The following is a 13,443-nucleotide window of genomic DNA, read 5'->3' on the forward strand; positions in this document are numbered from 1 at the left end:
AAAGAATTATAATACATTCCCTGAAAACATTTCAATGTGTTCTGGTTAGAAAGATATCCAAAATTCTAGACATTGTCAGAAGTGCTTTGCATCCAGTCTTAGGGAGATCCAACATTTAATAGCTGGATATCAGAAAAAAATGCCTGCAAAGGACATAGTGAGTAAGTGACAAGGAGCATAGTAAGAAAATCAAGAAAGCATGATGCCATGAAAAATAAGGGAAGAAAGCATTGCAATAAGGAAGGAGTGGTCAGCAAGGTCAAATGCTCACTGAGGTCCCAGTGACAGCTAATTTGGAGAAGTGATGGAGGTCTCTGAAGCAGACAAGGTGAATTGCTGAATGGATTGGTGAAGAAATGGAAATAGAGAGTAGAAACATTTCTTTGAAGAAATGTGAGTGTCCTTCTGTAGGTTAAAAAAAAAAAAAAAAAAAAAATATACATGATAACTGGTCAATCTCTGAAAGTGTGGGCCCAGTGGTTTTAAGAGGAGATTCAGTAGTACCCACCATCATACTTTTTTTTTAACCATAATTCCTAGTGAAATATGTCATAAGCCCAGGAAAAGGCTCTCAAAAGAACTTAGAACTATCCTCCTTTAGTACAAAAAATAAAAGGCATCTGGTTTGCAGTAGGGTTGTAGACCTTGCAAGACTTCTGCATTTTGGTTTAATCAGAGATTTTCCAGAAGTCTAAAAATAATTATTCATCTTTGAAAAAATAAGGGTACCATACAGCTAGCTAGCTCTGTAATCCAAGGAAAAATCAATTATCTTAAAAGATGCCTTATGAGGTCATTGTTTCACATGATAAAACAAGAATATTAGGAGGACAAGTCTCTGTTGGAAGTCTCAGATCACTCTAATTGTTCTAATTGATGAATCTTCTTCAAGGAAAAAAGGGGGCTCCATTTCTGTTTTTAAAAATCCAGAGTATCTGTAATAGTGCAACTAATGACAACCTTCCCGTTGTTCTTGCCTAAGAGGAAACCCTATAATAAGAGCTTCCCAAAATGTCAAATAATACTTGTCTCATAACAGGGCTTCTTTGTTCATTCACCATGTCTCTTTTGATATGCACAGATAATAAAAGTTCATGTAAAACTAAAGGTAATATAGAGCAGAAGCCAACACTAATTCTGTATAAATATGTCTGATTAATAAGAATGCCATTGTTATGGTTATTTCGTAATGTCACGATTGTTACAAGAACAGAGGATAGAAGTAATTTTACTCTTACTGTTTTCGTTCATCCTCTGTCATCCAACCAGTTTGCAAATTTCTGTTCAATGGGAAAATGAAGGATAGATTTTTGTCCATTAATTACTTCTACTGCATAAGTTAATCTCATAAATTGTGAAATGAGCATTAGATTCAGGGAAAAATTAGGGGTTTTATTTTAAAACTGAACTCCACATCCACTACAAAAATGAATACATGCTCCAAGCTTACTTTCTATGCTCCCTTTTCCACATGCACAATTGCTATATTCCTCTGGTGCTCATGAGCACATGGAAGATAATATTTGGCATGATAGCACTAAAATCTAGGTAAGAGCCTAGTATATTATACCTAAACTGTGGTTTAATACAACAACCATACACAAGACTGTATATGGGATTTGGTCCCAAACATTAGAACCCCACCCTGGTGAAGTAATAAGAAACCCCACCCAGATGTGAGTATCTGGTCCCTTATTGGAAAGGAAATAGAAAACAAGTAATAAGATAACAGTGTATACTCACTGCAGATGGACAGCCTGATAGATTTTGAAGAAAATTCTAAGGCTGGTAGATAAGTTTGTATTGTCATTATTTTGCTTTTCTCTTTAAATTCTTATCTCCTAGATCCTGGTATTCCCCCTTGGGGCAGCAGTATAATATAAAAGTTTAACAGTCCATCTTAAATTTAGCTGACATTTTTATATCCTTCAAAACATACTTTTTAGATTCCACCCAAGAAGGAGATTATTAAATAGTAGCAGGAGACCAGTTAGTGGACCATTTTGACTGAACAAAAAACAGCACTGTGCCTTCTTTGTTGACAAGTCAAAAAACATGTATATAGTCATTATAATCAATTTCATAAATAAAAGGCTATTAATGACTGAGAAAAAAAGGGAAAAATTATATTTCTTCCAAATCTCTTCATCCTCTCTTAAACTCCATATTAGTTTAAGAAAGTGGAGGAAGCTATGCATGAAAAAGAGTGTACTTAGTTGAGCTGGAGTCTCTTGTGAAACAGGTTCTGTCAGTCAGAAGGCAAGGGTACATTTCTGTAATTATTTAAGCCTATTTTTTTGTAGTAATTAGCCAGAGCTCCATTTTGCTGGAGCTGGCATCACAGCTCACACTATTTTTTTTTCAATTTAGACTTTTTGTTCCTTTTTATAAAATAAATTTACATATTTTCAGTCTCTCAATCCCTCCTATGTTTTATTTATGAATATAGCCCATCTTGATGGTAACTCTAATGTGAAAGAGGTAGTAATTAATGTCCCAATCTGCTAGGTTAATCCCTTTCCACACTCTCTATAGAGAAGTTTAAGGTAAGTAACAGTTTACAGTCAATATTAGGTTTAATTATGCTTAATGAGAGTTGGTGTCTCTGTTTACTAACTGCATTTAGGTGTGTGGATCCTAGATGAATTTTCCCTTGGCCTCATTCTGATTTGTTAATAGTGCCACTGTGTACTGTATACTCAGTGCTTAAATCTATAAAGCTGCTTCTGGAGAACAAAGCAAGTAAGGCACCTGTTTCAGTAGAAACATTATTAAACAAATGAGTGCAGTTTTACCGCAACCACATCTTTCTTTGAGAAGGGTGCTATTATTTTATAATGCTTTCCAAACAGATTCATGTAAAAGGCTAATTGCTGCCTAAATTCAAGATCCTAGGTTAAGTCTATACATATTAAAAAAAGTTTCAAATTAAGTACAATAATTAATGATGAGTATTTTAAAACTATGGAGTATTAAACACTTCTAAGACTTTCTGTATTAATCCTTCAATGTTTTCATTCCAAGTACTATAACTGAAAACTACTTTGACAAGTAGTTTTTTTTGCCTTGAAAATGTCTTTTGTCTTAAAATCATATTTAATTTTGTTGCTGTGTATAAGATAAAACTTTTGTTTCCTTACTGAAACTATAGAAATAAGCATCAAGCTCAAACACCCTGGCCTCAAGGAAATCAGAGAGTAAGCCGAGGGAAATTTAGTAAACAAATTTTTTAAGAACCCCTTTTTGATATATTTCTGTTATGGATAAATTCTGTATGCAACTGACAATGTAGTTTCTTTAAGTCCATTCATAGGCTAATCAATTTAGTAAACATTTATTCAGTACATACTTTGAGTTAAGCACAAAAATGAACATGACATACTCCCTTCTCTCAAGAAGTTTACCATCTAGAAAGGAGCCAGGCATGAGTTAAAAACTTTAATAGGCTGGGTGCAGTGGCTTACACCTGTAATCTCAGTACTTTGGGAGGCCAAGGTGGGTGGATCACCTGAGGTCAGGAGTCCAAAACCAGCGTAGTCAACATGGTGCAACCCCATCTCTACCAAAAATACAAAAATTAGCCAGGTGTGGTGGCGCACGCCTGTAATTCCAGCTACTTGGGAACCTGAGGCAGGAGAATTGCTTGAACCCAGGAGGCAGAAGTTGCAGGGAACCGAGATTAGGCCACTGCACTCCAGCCTGGGCAACAGAGTGCGACTCTGTCTCAAAAAACAAACAAACAAAACACAAAAACACTATGCTACAATATGGTAAATCATACTCATGTATTAAGGAGACACAGAAAAGATCAGTTGATCTGTAGAGGATAAATAAGGCCTCTGCTGGTGAAATAGCAGTTTTTTCTGGGTCATGTGCAGACTATAGCAGGCTAAATGAACAGTAAGAGCAAAGGCAGAAAGCATGGCAGCCACAGTGTATTTAAAAGACAGCAAACAGTGAAGTGTGTATGGAAAGAACTATGTGCCTGGGTGGAGGAGGTGGGGGTGATGGGAAGAGAGATGGGAGTTTAGAAGTTAGGTGTTCAAAGAGTGGACTGAGACCAAATTAAGAATTTTCAGTGTCATTTTGTGTTAGCTTTTATGTAACATGAGGGATAGGAAAAGGTAAAGAGGTATCACTACTAAACAAGGATAAGGTCTGAATGAATTCCTTCAAATTAAACTGAATTCTTCTAAGCTTACTGATCTTTGAAAAACATTTTCAAATTTCAACCTCCCATAATGTAATTTGGAAGCCCTTGCATTTAGATCAAATAATTAGTTTGTGCTATGGGGAAAAAATTCCCAAAATGTGTCTATCTGAAAGATGGGATGATAACGTATTAATGGAAGCTAGTAGAAAGAGAAGCTGTTAGGTTTATACCCCAGGGAATCCTGAGAAATCTGCAAATAATAAAATGTACTTCATGACATAAAAATCTGCTTATAATTAATTTCAGAAATTTTCTGCCTTTTGAAAATTCTCCCTTAGTTAATATATCATGACATTGTTTTTGCTTTTTAAATTTTAATTATCAAGTAAAAGTTGTATATATTTATGATATACGACATGCTATTTTAACACATGCATTACTCCACATATTTTTGTAGTGAGAAGACTTAAGGTATACTCTCATAGCAATTTTTAAGTATAGAGTATATTTTTATTTACATGATATACAATGTATTTCTTCAACTTATTCCTCCTAAGTGAAATTTTGTACTCCTTGACCAGCAGCTCCCTGGTCTTCCATCCCAGCCTCTGGTAATCACCATTCTATTCTCCATTTCTATGAGCTTGACTTTGTTAGATTCCACATATAAGTGAGATCATGCAGCATTTGTCTTTCTGTACCTGGCTTATTTCACTTAACGTCCTCCAGGTTTATCCATGTTGTAACAAACAACAGCATTTTCTTTTTTAAAGATGACTTACATTTCATCATGTTTATGTATATTATCCATTCCTCCATTGATGGTTACATGATAATATCCATTCTGACAGGTGTGAGGTGATACTCACTGTGGTTTTAATTTGCATTTCTCCAATGATTAGTGATGTTGAGCATTTTTTCATATACCCATTGACCATTTGTATATCTTCTTTTGAGGTATGTCTATTCAGGCCCTTTGCCTATTTTTCAATTGGGTTATTTGTTTCCTTACTATTGAGTTGTTTGAGTTCCTTATATATTTTGGATGTTAACCCCTTATCAGGTATATATTTTGAAAACATATTCTTCCATTCCTTAGGTTGTGTCTTTACTCGGTTAATCGTTTGCTTTTACTTTTGCTTTTAGAAAAATTAAAAAAAAAAAAGAGGCAAACATTTCCTTAAAATCCATAATTTTAAAAGGAAAGTTTTAAATCCATAGTTTTAAAAGAAAAGAATGCCATCCAAACTACATAATCAGAAAAAGACTTTCTAAAGCTTAGATCCTGTTTTTATAGTATTTTAGAAATGTCTAAACACATGGCCTATGATAAATACTTGCCTCTTTTTGGAACATCAATTACTTCTTTGTAACAGTATACTGATTTCCTTTTAAGGCATAATCTCTTTCCCTTCCAATATAGTATTGGTGAGATGGTAACTCCAGGTTCAAAGATAAACATGGGGAAATCAGGTAGATAAAAATAGAGAACATGCAAAACAAATAAAAATAAAGAAGCACATGAGGTGAATGAAGAAAAACGTAGCAAATTTATCAGAAAGATTGAAATTGTTTAAAAAAGTTTCAATATTTTCTAAATATGGTGAACATTTCTCCAGTTTAAATAATTATCAGTTATTTAACACTTTCTATGTGCTAGGCATTGAATTCATCAATTTATTAATAATATCTCCAATCCTAATTATAACCCCAATAGATAGATGTTATTTTTTCCATTTTCTTTTATCAGTGTGTAGGCTTAAACCCAGAGAACTAAAGTAATTTGCCCAACTTTCAGTAAATAGTTCAGCCAAGACTGAATCTCAAATCCAATGGAAAATAAAATGATATTTCCAGTATAGGAAGTACAAAACATACAGGTTAAATAAACAAAAGTTCACATATACCTATCAATAAGGAATTCCAAAATTACATCAGTTTGTTAAAAACATAAGCCACTCAAAGCTCTAGAGTTAACTAAGGTAGTAACATAATTCTGAAATTAGAATGAAAATGTTTACATAAAGTTAAATATTTTTTAAATATCTTTAAAAAGTACACTCAGACATCCTGGAAAAAATATTTTCATGGGAAACATTTTAGGATAATACTATCTATTCTGTAAGAAAAGAGTCACTTTCCTGAAGAGTTCTTTGCTTTCAGTGCTGTTGCCTAAATTAACTTTCTGTTATGAAACACATCACGCTAGTTTTAACCTAGAGAATAATTTGAACAAAACCAAGTTAACCATTTCCAAAATACTTAAAATACAAAGAGGTGGTTGTGTACCTTTAAGATAATTATTCAGATGTTTTTAAGCATTCATCTCTCCATAGTATTTTAGATTTAATTTTGTGAATTTAGCAACAGAGAACACAGTTTAGCACAAAATGAGAAAACCTGTTCAGAAGTGAAGAAATCATCAAAATATTAATAGATTTTATTAAATAGCAGCAGAAAACGATATACTTGGTGTTATTTTCAGCTATATAAATATCTTATTTTTATCCAATAAAAAACATACTAAATTCCTCCATTTCAAATACTGATGATATCAGCAAAGTGTTCACACATCTGGATATCTTTCTGTGTTTACCTAAACTGACCTTTCTGGTATGTAGTGTACTTTCTATCTCAGTACCTTCAGTGTACATTTGCAAAAACTACTTGAACAGTTTACATTTTCCCACACCATGCTACTTCAAATGGTCTTCAAGACTTTCAAATTACTGTCAGATACTGGGCATTTTGTAGGCACATACTTTTGCATTCCTGCTCAAGGGGAAAAAAAGGGAAAAGTCTAGATTCAAATGGTCATAAAGTCTCTTTCACCCTGATAAATACATTTAAAAAGTTGATCTCTGCTGGGCACAGTGGCTCACGCCTGTAATCTCAGCACTTTGGGAGGCCGAAGCGGGCCGATCACCCAAGGTCAGGAGTTTAAGACCAGCCTGGCCAACATGGTGAAACTACGTCTCTACTAAAAATACAAAAATTAGCCAGGCGTGGTGGCAGGCACTTATAATCCTAGCTACTCAGGATGCTGAGGCATGAGAATGGCTTGAACCCAGGAGGCGGAGGTTGCAGTGAGCCAAGATCATGCCATTGCACTCCAGTCTAGGTGACAGAGTGAGACTCTGTCTCAAAAAGAAAAAAAAAGTTGGTCTCATTCTGATGCTAGAGTTGTATAAAATAAGTAAGAGCTTATGGTAACTCACAAGATATTATATAAAAATCTTTATATGTATGTATACCAATGTACTATGCATAAACGCATTTGAATGTAGCATGCATATACATGCTATCTATTTAGTATATTTGAATGTATGTGTTACAATAGATACATATGCATTTACATTTCCACATTTATTCTGAAAACTTACAGAGAAAATACTTAAGCTGTTTTCAAAATACAAATTCTAAATGAAATAAAATGTTCTTTAAAAACTGTAATTAATGGCTGTTATGTCAAACTGTGAACCAAAAGGTCAAACCTTATAATTTACAGTTTGAGAGGTCATAGCTCAAATTATAACTTTAAAAAACTGATTATTTGTAAGTAATTTGACAAATGCATCTAATATAAACTGAATGCACATAAAATATTTTTGAGAGTAAAAAGAATGTATGTCCAAGTGGACAGCTGATGGAGGAAATGTCTTTTACTGAACAAGGCTGAAGTCCAGCATAATGACTTGGAATGCCTTTGAATGAGCATGCAGGCTGGAAGGCCAAACAGTACACACATCCAAAAGGGGGCATAATGAACAATCTGATCAGAAGACAAAAATACTCCACATACACTTCCAATGAGAAAAAAAAGAAACACACTTCCATCACTTCCTCTTTTTTCATCATTACTATACCCCAATTCACGAATGAACTCTGGGCTATTGACAAATAATCCTCAAAAGAAATGATTTTTATAATTTAAAAATACTAGAAATTTCTATAATATTTCAATCTGGGATTTTCAAATGTCTATGGAGATCTTCTATATCATATAAAGTAAGCCAGGTTTACAAAACTGTTTACAACTTATCTTGTATGCCAGTATTACCACACCTGGCTTTACCTCAAAGCCACCTGCTCCTTAAAACATAATCTGAAATAGTTTGGCCTCTCCACAATTTTTAAAGTAATCCACTATTAAGAAGGCAGATCATTGAAGATAATTTTCTCCACTGTAGACTCAGTTCCCTAACCTAAGCTAGAATTGAGAAGATTAGAAAAATAAATCATTTTTTAACACATCTATGTCTCTAATATTTATTTATGTGCTTATTATATCTCCCTATTAGACTATAAGCTCCACAAGGATATAGACTAAGTCTCTCTTGTTCAAGTTATCTATAACATCTACAAAGTTTCTGGCACAGAGCTGATATTCCATAAATACTTGCTGGAAAATGGAAAGAAGGGATTGACAGAAGAAATGAGGGAGGCCTGAAGTTAGCTAATCTCCTCTGGTATTATTTGTGCAACTGTGGAGAGAAAAATCCCTAAAAATGTACAATGTATTTAATCAATGTACCCATCCAACAATTCATTGATACATCTATCCTTGAAACCAAAAAAATTTAAAATGGCTTCCAAAAGTACACAATTATAGAATAAAATAAATTAAAACAGATGAAAAATGAAAGGGATACAAAGTATAGTGGGGAACAGGATATTTCCATATGCATACCGGTAAAGTCAGCTAAATCACTGGGAAGAAAAGGAATTTGCTTTTTAATTTCTCCAATTTAACCTTATTATAACTACTATTATAATAGTGTTATAAACACTAAGCAAATATTTACTAGTTCCTTGTCTAACCATTACTATGGCAAATACTCTATAACCAGGTACCTTATATCATAAGCCAGGCAATCTGTTGGATGAGACAAATGCTCAGTTATAAGAAAGTGTAATATGTATGTTATAACAGTAAAATTATAGATTTTTGTAGGAGAGAAAAGTAGCATTCTCTGAACCAGCAGAAATGTTTACATGGTAACTGCTGAACTATGATCCCAATACTTCATGTACCAAGAGATTTTTCTGATACATGTCAATATGCATAGTTCTTGATACACAGGGAAATATATGGTCTCAAATGTTACCAGTACAAACGAGACTTGCACATGTAAATCACAATATGATAAGAAAACACATTTGAAAAGCATTTTCTTGTAAGCGAAAGCTTAACTCTGATTCCACTTAGCCTGGTAAGTGTTTCTGTCATTCCGTTGGGCCAGCCCACACATACTGGGCTCTTGATAGGTCCTGGGCTCGACCATCTGGCCCTTTGTGTACTTAATTCTTTTTTAATACTGACGAGTGTATTAGTAACACTTCCTTGATCACTGGTAAATATACAGCCACCATACAACTAAGATTTTCCTTAATTCTGAAATTCACTAATTAGTTGTGGGTACGGGTTAGTATTACAAAGGTATGTTGAGTGGTACTACAATGAGTAATCTAATTCCCAAAAAGAAGTGTGTTAATTTACTTCCCACTTCATTAGAGGAATAAAAAACATCTTATCATCACTAAAGGATACAAAAAGAGACTTGGGTATTTTAGGGAACGGTAGACAGGGAGAAAGCATGAATGCAGTATTGAGGCAAGAAACACAAATCACCTATATATCTTGGACAATGTTCATGCTTTTTCTTAATACCTTCTGATTGCTTCATTTATTAGTGTGTTTCATGAAAACATTTTATTCAATTTAAAACAGGTTTCCAAAGAAAGCAAATAAGGTAAATGATTCCTATTTTCAAAAACTCACCATTCTACTGGTACTTAAGTTATGCATTAGCCAACTCTGGAAGCTGCATTAATCTTTTCAAGCCAATAAGGTCTCAATCAATTACTTGAGATAGCAGAATAAAATACAGGCTTAAAAGAGATAATGCAGCCGGGCATGGTGGCTCAAGCCTGTAATCCCAGCGCTTTGGGAGGCCGAGGCGGGCGGATCACAAGGTCAAGAGATCGAGACCATCCTGGCTAACACGGTGAAACCCTGTCTCTACTAAAAATACAAAAACCTAGCCGGGTGTGGTGGCAGGCACCTGCAGTCCCAGCTACTTGGGAAGCTGAGGCAGGAGAATGGCGTGAACCCGGGAGGCGAAGTTTGCAGTGAGCCGAGATCATGCCACCGCACTCCAACCTGAGCGACAGAGGGAGACTCCATCTCAAAAAAAAAGATAATGCAATTTCCAAAGGTGCTACCAAGTCATTTAGAGAGAATATATGATACAATTATGAGTATCAAAACTGGGAATTTATATATTTTAAGCCTTCCATAAAATATATTTACTTTTTTTCTTTTGTTGGATGAGAGATATTCTAATGCTGTTTATTTTTCCAGAAGATTCAGATTATTCAAAGTGTATCAGCTGATTGTTATGTGTGTTAATTCAAGCATTGAGTTTAAATAATCTTAACTCCCTAAAACTAAAGATTCTGTGTAAGGTTAGGCCAGTTGCCCTCATTCTAGAATCAAACGATGTAAGACCAGACAAAGGTCTCTTAGAGATTTTGGGGGGGTCCAGTCTTTCTCCTTTGTCCATAGACATGTTAGGGAAAGGACAACACTTTCTTATAGTACTTACCCCAAATAACTAAAATCTCAATTGAAAATGTATAAAAGTGGGGACTGTAAAATAGGTGTTAATAATTCCTTAATCAAACCTTGTAACTAATGAAAAAACACTGGTTTATATGCAGAAGTAAACTGATGAAAGGATGAACAGAATAAACAAGGAGGAAAAGACACATTTTTAAATATGTAATTTAGAAACTGTCAAAAAAAAGTGGGACATGTCTTATTTAACTGGTGTATGAGAAGAATGGATGCTTTTACAGCCACATAAATGCAGGTACAGAAAGGTAATAGGAGCTTTGTGTTACAGTGGAACTGAAACTCCTCTGGGCAGTGATCAGCTAAGATGGAACAGAGACAGTTACAATGCAATGATTAACTAGTGGACAAAGCTATTATTCATGGCAGGTATGTAAGCAATTGGAGCAGCAATGTTGGAGGCCTCTCCTCATCAAGCAGCTTTGCCAGTACAGACTGGATGCCTGGAACCAGGAAAGACACAAAAACAATAAAACCTAGAGCCAGCTAAGGGAGATTCAATGCAATCCATCTCCAAATTTTAAATATTACTGGAAATCTACACTGAAGAATGTTTTCCCTTGGGATTGGCATACATTGTAGTTATAGAATGTTGACCAACACTTACCTCTATTTATCTTACTATGCAAAGCAATATGCTTAAAATATCTACTTGGAAATTCTCATTATATTACAGAAAAGGGAGATTCTAACATTAGTTGGCAAAACTTTTTGTTGATAGGTATGACCATCAGGTCATTACATGAACAGATGGTTAAAGTGAGTCCATTTCATTGACAGTACATATTGTGGGTCTTTTTATTCTGAACAACCAAACAAAACAAACACACAAGAGGTCATTGTGCCCTCCCTCATTTGGTTGGCAGCTTTATCTGTAAAATATGAAAATAAAAAACTAACATGGACTACAATCCTGCATGTATCATTGGTACCTGCATAGCACCATTTCTGCATAATATTTAATCAAATATTTTATTCATATTCAGAAATCCTGATATTTGTGAAGATGGAAAAACACATGAGATATTTTTAACTTTCAACTTCATGATCTCCAGTAAAAGTAGAAAAATAATTGTATTTCATATTATTTGGTTTTTTGAGCTAGCCAGAAAACTAATAGTATACAAGAAAAAAAGGAATTTACCACTCTTTATTTGTCTTCAGGTCTTTTAATGTAATCTCAGGAAAAAAATATATTGAACAAAAAAGGAAATTATCATGTTAAAATCTATTCCACTTTGAAAGGCTGTATTCTCTCTCCCTCTCAGATAATTTTAAATATAAAAGCTGAAATGTTTATAACCAAATAAATCATCTAGCAGATATCCAATCACCAAACATTAATTTTGCACCATGAGGTTTCTTTAATCTCTCTCTCTCTTTCTCTCTTAGACACACACACATACAAACACATACACACACACACACACATTCACACACACAGGTTGCTAACTTGATTCTTAGTATGGTAACTTAATCTCTATAACCACTCCAAAATATACTTTACCTTGATTTTGTGAATAAAAATAAATAATCTTATGGGGCAAGGCAGGGATAAAAATTAGAAGTATATTTCTAACTATAAGAGCTAATAATAAAAAGAACAGCACTGAAAATTATATTGCTAAAATGTATCTGTACATGTGGCTGTGAAAACTTAGGTGCAAAGAGAATTCTAGTTAACTACCTTCAGAAAGAGCTAATGAAACATGAGGTTTAAGAGTACATCTTTAGTACTTCTGTACCTTAAAATATTGCCGAGTATTAATTTTTCATCAAGTTGTCATTTTCTCTGACATTTGGTTTTATTAATCAAGGCATTTATCATTAATTGGTAGAAAATATCGTAATTAAGCCAAATAAAATAAAATCCTTAAAAGGTTAAAATTAGAAAGCAGGTGAATTAGAACTTTGACATTACCCTATTGACATACAGGAGCTTTTTGGAAGTATAAGAATGAAGTTTTTTTCAGAGTTTGGTGCCTTGATCTTGGGGTTGGCTGGTTTTTAAAAAATGTTATAAAGATTTGATTTAAAGCTCTCTGACAGTTTTGACATTCAGGTGAAAGTACTGCTGCTGCATTTGGAACAATTTGCATATCCCACTGCTAAACGGAATGTTTGAGGTGTGCACTGGTGTAAAGAAATTAAAAACAAGCTATCACACATGCTTAAGTGTATGTATTCACAGAACTGATGGTTGGATCGCACCACCCCATCCCCCTCCAATGTAATCTGTGATTTACTCTTCTATAATAAATTACCCTACCATGTTAGTCTCTCTGGAAAATCTAACCATGCATGTAAGAAGCAAAGTAATTACAGCCCCCTCTCGTCTAAGAAGCCTCCTTCAATCCCTATGAGCTCTTTATACACAATGCAACCACACGAGTCTATTGTAAACTTCTTGCCTGAAATTCTGGACTTCTGACTATCGGCAGCCACTAAACATCATCTGAACAGTTTCGTTGTCCCCAACAAATACAATTTTATTTCTTATAGTTAGTTGTAAAGCTCTTCCTCAGGAGAAATTGTTACTGACATTTTGACTTTAAGCCATTTGTCTATTTAACGAAAGAACACAGTTTAAAATTTGAGTTCCAAATCAGTAAAAAAAAAAAAAAGGAGGACAGAGGGACATAATACATAATGA

The 13,443-nt window shown here is 34.2% G+C and overlaps 1 protein-coding gene across 9 annotated transcripts in view; it reads right to left on the reverse strand.

Moving 5' to 3' along the window:
- The window catches only part of ZBTB20 (zinc finger and BTB domain containing 20), an 830,675-nt gene that overhangs the window by 641,443 nt on the left and 175,789 nt on the right, over positions 1-13,443 (reverse strand). The gene's annotated exons all lie outside the window — the stretch shown is intronic.

Source organism: Chlorocebus sabaeus, chromosome 22, assembly GCF_047675955.1.
Source record: "Chlorocebus sabaeus isolate Y175 chromosome 22, mChlSab1.0.hap1, whole genome shotgun sequence".
Taxonomy (NCBI): Eukaryota; Metazoa; Chordata; class Mammalia; order Primates; family Cercopithecidae; genus Chlorocebus; species Chlorocebus sabaeus.